The sequence below is a fragment of the Amblyraja radiata genome, chromosome 12, assembly GCF_010909765.2.
Source record: "Amblyraja radiata isolate CabotCenter1 chromosome 12, sAmbRad1.1.pri, whole genome shotgun sequence".
In the NCBI taxonomy this organism is placed as follows: Eukaryota; Metazoa; Chordata; class Chondrichthyes; order Rajiformes; family Rajidae; genus Amblyraja; species Amblyraja radiata.
This window is the reverse complement of record NC_045967.1, coordinates 29,737,804-29,745,040: the sequence shown is the minus strand read 5'-3', so window position 1 is coordinate 29,745,040 and position 7,237 is coordinate 29,737,804.

Below are 7,237 nucleotides of genomic sequence, written 5' to 3'. Positions count from 1 at the left end.
CATCTTGCTCCTTGCAGTTGTGAGGGATTACTTGCGGAACAAGACATGAACAGCGGCAATGTGGAAAGTGTCCATGTACATACAAGTGAGTTTTATATGCTGCTGTTCTTGCCTACAATGGGAAACAGATACCCTTTCTGTGACTGTCATGCTGGGAACAAGACAATTGGAAGCATCAGAAGTGGCTCCCATTGAGAACCAAACAGGTCCAATGTTAACACTGCATTGTGTAAAATATTGCTTAATTGGCCTTTTGGAAAGTTTCTTAACGTTTTTGCAGATAATACAATTGGGCATCAGCACAGTGCAAAGCAAAAATTAATGCACCAAAAATGGGTGAAATCAAATTTCTAGGCATTAAGAAATTCATTCTAGACCAATGCATTTGAAAACTCTTGACAATTATGACATGGATAGAAATGCCTCTTGAGATAATACTCCTAGTTCATGTTCTCAACATTTCATACCACTGGAAGTTATCATCTTCTTCTTGCATATGGGGTGCACAGACTAAAGTTGTAGGACAACTTGTTCTATTTGATCTTATTTGATTGTGCACGCCAGGTTGATTGCATTCGTCGAAACAGGGTAGACCACGTGAAGGTTGCAATCTTTCACCCCGAAGTTATCATGAAGCCAAGGAAGTGCAGCTTGCTCCTTTCCCAGTCTTTATACCTTGGTTGGTAAACTATGAAAAGTGCCTAATATCTTGTCAAACGCATTTCAAATGTGGCAGGCTACATTCTTATGAACATAGATACTTTTACTGATTTAATGCTGTTTTTGCTGTATAACAGTATTCTGGTCTTACTTGATGTTTAAAAAAAATCATGAATATATTGTAAAGGTGTGTTAATTGAAAAGTTAATTGTTAGAGCAAAATAAAAGTCTTGAGAACTAGACAAATGAATTCAGGTACAAATTAGGAATTAGTTACAGGACAAAATGTAACAATGAATGACTGAGTTGGAAGTGTCAAATCAAATCAATTTTATTTATAAAGCACATTTAAAAACAACCCACATTGACCAAAGTGCTGTACAGACCAGAGCAGGTAGCTAAAATCACAAAAAGATACAGACATACACAGGAATGCACAGAGCACATAACTACAAATAATCAGCTCAAAGATACAAACAAAGATCAGCCACATCAGGGGGATTCAAACGCCAGTGAATAAAAATAAATGTTGAGCCTGGACTTAAAAAAGTCGATGAAGGGGGGCAGATCTGATAGGGAGGGGGATGTTGTTCCACAGTGTAGGGGCCTCACAGCAAAGGCACGGTCACCCCTGAGCTTAAGTTTAGATCGCGGGACAGCCAGGAGCCTCAAGTCAGCCGACCTGAAGGACCTGGAGGTAGAGTAAGGGGTAAGGAGGTCTGTGATATAGGGGAGGAGCATGCCCGTTTAGGGCTTTATAGACAAACAGAAGAATCTTAAAATTAACTGTGTGATCAATTTTCCTAATAGTCGAATTCTGCATCTTTCAATTAGTATCTGCTACCACAAGAAGTAAATTCCTACTATTTATCATGTCACTTTATAACTCAAATTATAGTTTACCTAAAAGCTTATTAAAGTTTATAATCTGATTGATATCCCCCCGATTCCATAAAAAAATTTAAATGGTTAGAGAGGATAACAATACTTAGTTTAGCATATTAGCTTACAACAACTTGAAGTCATTATTGTGCATTAGTTACAGCTGGCATTGACGAATAGCTAAGCCCAGCTCTTGAACTGCTGACTAAATCTATGTGAAAGCTAAGAACAAAGATATTTGAATTTCAAAACATTTTTGATATATTTTCTGATTAATGTTGATCTTGAGGGCTCGCATGAAAACTAGATTTTCTGAAAAGCTACCTCCTATTACTTTCTTTAATTAATCATCTTCACTAATCACCTCCAGCCTTGGCTGTTATCTCCACTCTTCCCTCTCCCATCTGACTACTCCACAAATCAACCTTCCCTTACCTGGATCCCCTGATTGTTTCAGAGCTTTTGCTCCATCATTTTCTCACACATTTTTCGACTATTTTCTTTCCCTCTGTTCTGTCAATCTGAAGAAAGGTATTGACCTTAAAAGTTGTGTTTGTCCATTCCCTCCACAGATTCTGCCTGGTCCGTTGAATTCCTCCAGCGGTTTGCTTTTTTTGGTTTCAAGCTTTCAGCGTCAGCAGTCTCTTGTCATAAAATTACTTCTGATGTTTTATTCTATGAAACTTGCAAAGTATTTATCAATAATTCTTTACGAATGATAAATGCAAATTCTAACCACATCAATACATGTTTTATTTATATTAAAAGACTATTTCTTGGAACATAATACAATACAATACAATACAATTCAATTTATTGTCATTTGGACCCCTTGAGGTCCAAACGAAATGACGTTTCTGCAGCCATACATTACAAACAAATAGACCCAAGACACAACATAATTTACATAAACATCCATCACATCGCTGTGATGGAAGGCCAAAAAAACTTATCTCTCCACTGCACTCTCCCCCCCCCGATGTCAGAGTCAAAGTCAAAGCCCCCGGCGGGCGATGGCGATTGTCCCGCGGCCATTAAAGCCACGCCGGGTGATGCAAGGTCGCACACCGGGTCTTGGTGTTAGAGCCCCCGGCGCGCGCTCGCAGAGTCCCGCGGCCATTCCAAGCCGCGCGGGGCGGTGTTGTAGGCCCCGCTCCAGGAGCTCTTCAACTCCGCAACTCGGGCGGGAGAAGTCGCCGTTGCGGGAACCCTGAAAAGCGGTCTCCCTCCAGGGACCCGCGGGCTCCCGGTGTTACCGTCCGCCAAACCCGCAGTTGCAGCCACCGAATCTCCGGGGGTCGGGTCGCAGCAGCGTCCACCACAGCTCCACCCGCTCTGGACTCGGCCAGCTCCGCGACGGTGAGGTGAGTAGTCGGCACCACAGCCCCCGGTCTTCCTGTTGGAGGCCGCTCCACGTTGCAGCCCCAACGACAACGGAGACCCGACAAAGAAAAGGTCGGGTCTCCCGTGCAGGGAGAGATTTAAAAGTTACCCCCAACCCCCCCACACCACCCCCACCCCCCCACACACATACCCCAACAAAAATAACAAAAACTACATAAAAACATAGACATAAAATAATAAAAACGCAGACGGACTGCAGAGGCCGCTGCTGACGAGAGTCGCGCCGCCCACCGGCTGATTTTAATCTAAATCTTTTTGTGGAAATAAGCTGTTTTTGATTGCATCCTGCCCAATACATCTGGCAAAATTATGGAATGATTTTGGATCATAAGGGCTGGGCCGGTGAGTATTATGCTGGACTTTTACATCCCAACCGCCCATTTTCATAATATACCACAGAATGAGAGGGCATTGCATCCTTTTGTGTTATAATGTTGTATTTGTTACTTTGTATCTATTTAATGCAGGTTGGGACATAGGATCAGATATGACATATTGAAACTTTTCTAGGGATTTACATTTCACGTTCACATACGTAAGCCCTTGTGATGTAATTAAAAACTACTGAACTCAGATCAAAACCCTGCATGGTGTTATATTTTGCTTCCCAGATCCTTCACAGTAGTCAGATTGGTTACTGATTCAATTTATTTGCAAACATCTTTAAGCTCTAAATCATTTTTAAATCAGACAAATTACAGGGCATTTTCCAAACAGACACTGAAGGCATCCTTCGGATAATTTACTTTTTCTATCACTGAAGGTTCTCCATAAACTGTTCAACTGAAATGGTCCAATAATAATTAAGGATATTCCAACAACTATTATTTAAAAATATTTTTCAGATCTGTCCTTTTATGTGAGTTCCATCATTTAAGATTATCTGTTTAACTGAGGTATTTTAAACTGTATAATTATTCTTCTGGCTGTGCTCAGATAATCCCAAATTCAAAAGGACCAAAACTGAACAAGGTAATCTAACTAGGCCATATTAACTTCATATACCCAAATACTAGGCAACATAATACATCACCTCTTTTTAATAGTAAGATTAAATGAGAACATACCAGTTTGAAGTTTGATCTTTATTTTATGATAGTAAGATTAAAGAAGACTAGAACTACCAGGTGACCTTTATAATATGAGGGTGGGAGCGGTGGGCATGCAATCGCTCATCGTAACTCCTCATAAAATAAAGATCAAACTTCAAACTGGTAAGTTCTCGTTTAATCTTACTATTTTACTTCGGAGTCACGTGAGTGATTCCGTGAAGACTTTGAAAGCTCTGTGATTTCATGCCGTGGAGAAAAAAAAAACGAGTCCACACAAGCATGACTGCATTAGATGACCACAGATAAGAGAAAACATTCATAATGCATACAGACATGACATAGACCAAAACATGCTGATGCTGATGCTGATAAATGAACAAATAATAATAATAGTAACCAATAGAAACTATAAAATAGAACCTAAAAAAAAAAAAAACTTTGGCAAATACCCCTGGTCTGGCAATGGGTTAAAAATAAAATCTTTGGAAACCCGATCGTTAGACCAACCTGCAGTCGGCAGGATGTGGTCCAGAGGACCGAACATAACCCTTGCTGCTGATGAAGTAGCAGCCCTGGTGGAGTGAGATTAGAAAATTAGTATCTACTCCTGTATAAGCCAACCCCTTGAACCACCGGGAGATGGTCTGAACTGATACCTTCTTATGAGGTTATTAGTAACTAATAAACATAGCCAGTATGAGAGCCTCTAAGGCACAAGGTGACCCAGACATAATGTTGTAAATGTGTGACCACACATAACCGAAGGTGCGTGGAGTATGGCATGAGAACTAGCTTGAGACCTGACACCCCTGGGCTTCCCTGCCTAACTAAATTGTAAACATGAAATATTATATTATTAGCAGGTATAACCATCCTGTCCAGTCCCAATTTATACAATGACTGGACCCGTTGCACTGACAACAGCACCAATGGGATGCCCTATGAGCCCCGAGCCAAAGATAGGGATATAGCTGGAGCCCCCTGGCTAAACAGTGACAACACAATGTCAATATCCCATACTCCGTGTACTTGGGTCTGGGAGAACATGTGCAAAGATATCCTTAAAAACTAGAATCAGATGGTGAGATCCGACAGAGCTGGGTCCCGCTCGCTGCAGCAAATTTGATGAGAAAGCATGTTGAGCACAGTTAATGGGATTATAACTTAATTTATTGTCAAGGGCCCATAGAAAATGAACTCTAAAACGTCAGTGTCCGTGCCGTATTATATGTAACATAGCATTTAAACAGATCGCTTCCCATCTCCTGAAGAGGAAAATGTACTGCTTTTTTGGTGCTATCCCTGCACTCAGCAGTGAGCACAAACATGGATTGGTCTGACAACCCAAGTCGCAGGAGCTGTCTTCTCAGATTCTGTAAGATTCCATTTGGAATATTTTGGAGGACCAAGAAACCAAGAACCAAGGCAATGAATTGATTAATCATACAGAGGCTGGTTCCCCGAGTCCCAGGCTGAACCAGCACGTTTTATGTTTAGAAACCTCATATGAGGTTGTACTATAATTCCCAACATTTGCGGGAAACCATGGCTACATAGGCCAGTCATACAGTAAGAAAAAACGCTAAAGCAGGATCTTGCTGAATCATTGCAAGACCCGCCTGATGAGGCAAAATGGAGCAACGGCACAAAAGAACATTCCTCCCTTGTGTAGCGAGAATGTACCTCTTGCCACTGCAATGCCACATGTCTTTACAACCTGGTGAATGTGCCTGGATGGAAACATATCGATATTTGGTGTTCCATCGAGCCATAATGTCATAAAATACTTAGCGATCCAACATCCATTCTGTGTTGTCATTGATTTACATGATGATACACCAGTGCCAAATAAAGTTGGGTAAATTATGACAGGATACTGTGACTTGATTGCACCCATGTGACCAACATAGGCCACCACCACCGTGTATCAACCTGGAATTGAGCATGCAGATCATGCATATCCACACAACAAACCTTTTAACCCATAGTAGTGTCTATAGGCAGTTGATACCAATAACTGAAGAATTGGTAATTCCTGCAAATCCCATCCCTCCATAACTAGAGATGGCATTCATAATTTCCCATCTTTGAGCACTAGCATCAGTCTGAACTACAACTGAAGATTTATTGACCAAAACTACTGGAGCAATGCTGAGTATTGTTCATCCACCATTGTGACCCTGGTGGCTTCAGTTGGAAATAGCATAGGTCTGTAACAATGACCTAACTGGCACTTGAGAGATTACTACTTTGCACTTTGTAAATTCTGATAATGCAAAGGCCCAATTGCACAGCTGAAACGCAGCTGTTATATTGCCAATTACACTTGATGTATAGAAGACTGCTTGAAAACAAGGTTGTTACAGGAATCTATTGATTCCAATCTCTTGCCCCAGAGCAGAGTCACAGATAAATAATAGTTAAAGGTACAACTGAAAACAATAGCTGCAGTTGGTATCAACTTAAATTTAACTGGATGGAATGAGGAACCTCAATCTCTCAAATGAGTTGCGGCTGAAAACAGTTGATTTTAGCAAAAACACAGCGTTTAGAATCTCATCCAGATAAGCCATAACAAGTGTTTTTGAGCTCTGAGCAGGCCCAGCACTGGTTTAGTAAATTGGTAGATGAGCTGGGAGCTGAAATTAGCCCATTTACAACACATTAACTGTTATCATGCCCCATCCAGATAAATTCCAAATGACTCCTGGGATCCCTTTGAATGGGACTTGAAATAGCATGCATGCCATAAAGATCTTAAAGAAATCAGTTTGTTAGACAGTAACGAAGTACCATATACTGAAAATCTGTTGCAAATTTGAGTTAAATCAACTATGAACCGACATCCGACATCCTTTACAATGAAACAGGCCACGCCTGCCATAATTCCGTGCCTGCGTTGAATCACAACTCTGGCCAGATTTCCGAGCCTGTCTCGAAAGGTGATCCTGACCATAATAATGAGGCTGCCTCGAAAGACAACTTTGGCCATAATACTGGGCCTGCCTTGATAGGCTACTCCGGCCATTTAGTCTGAGCCTGCCTCAAAAGACAACTCTGGCCAATTTCCGAGCTTGTTCCGTAAGGCAACCCTGACCATAACACTGAGCCTGCCTCGAAAGACAACTCTGGCCCCAAATCCAAGCCAAGCTTGGTACCCTTGTACTGTACAATAGCAACCCAATCTCATACTATCATTATCATTTGTACAAAAACAATAGTAAATGTTACCAAATTGT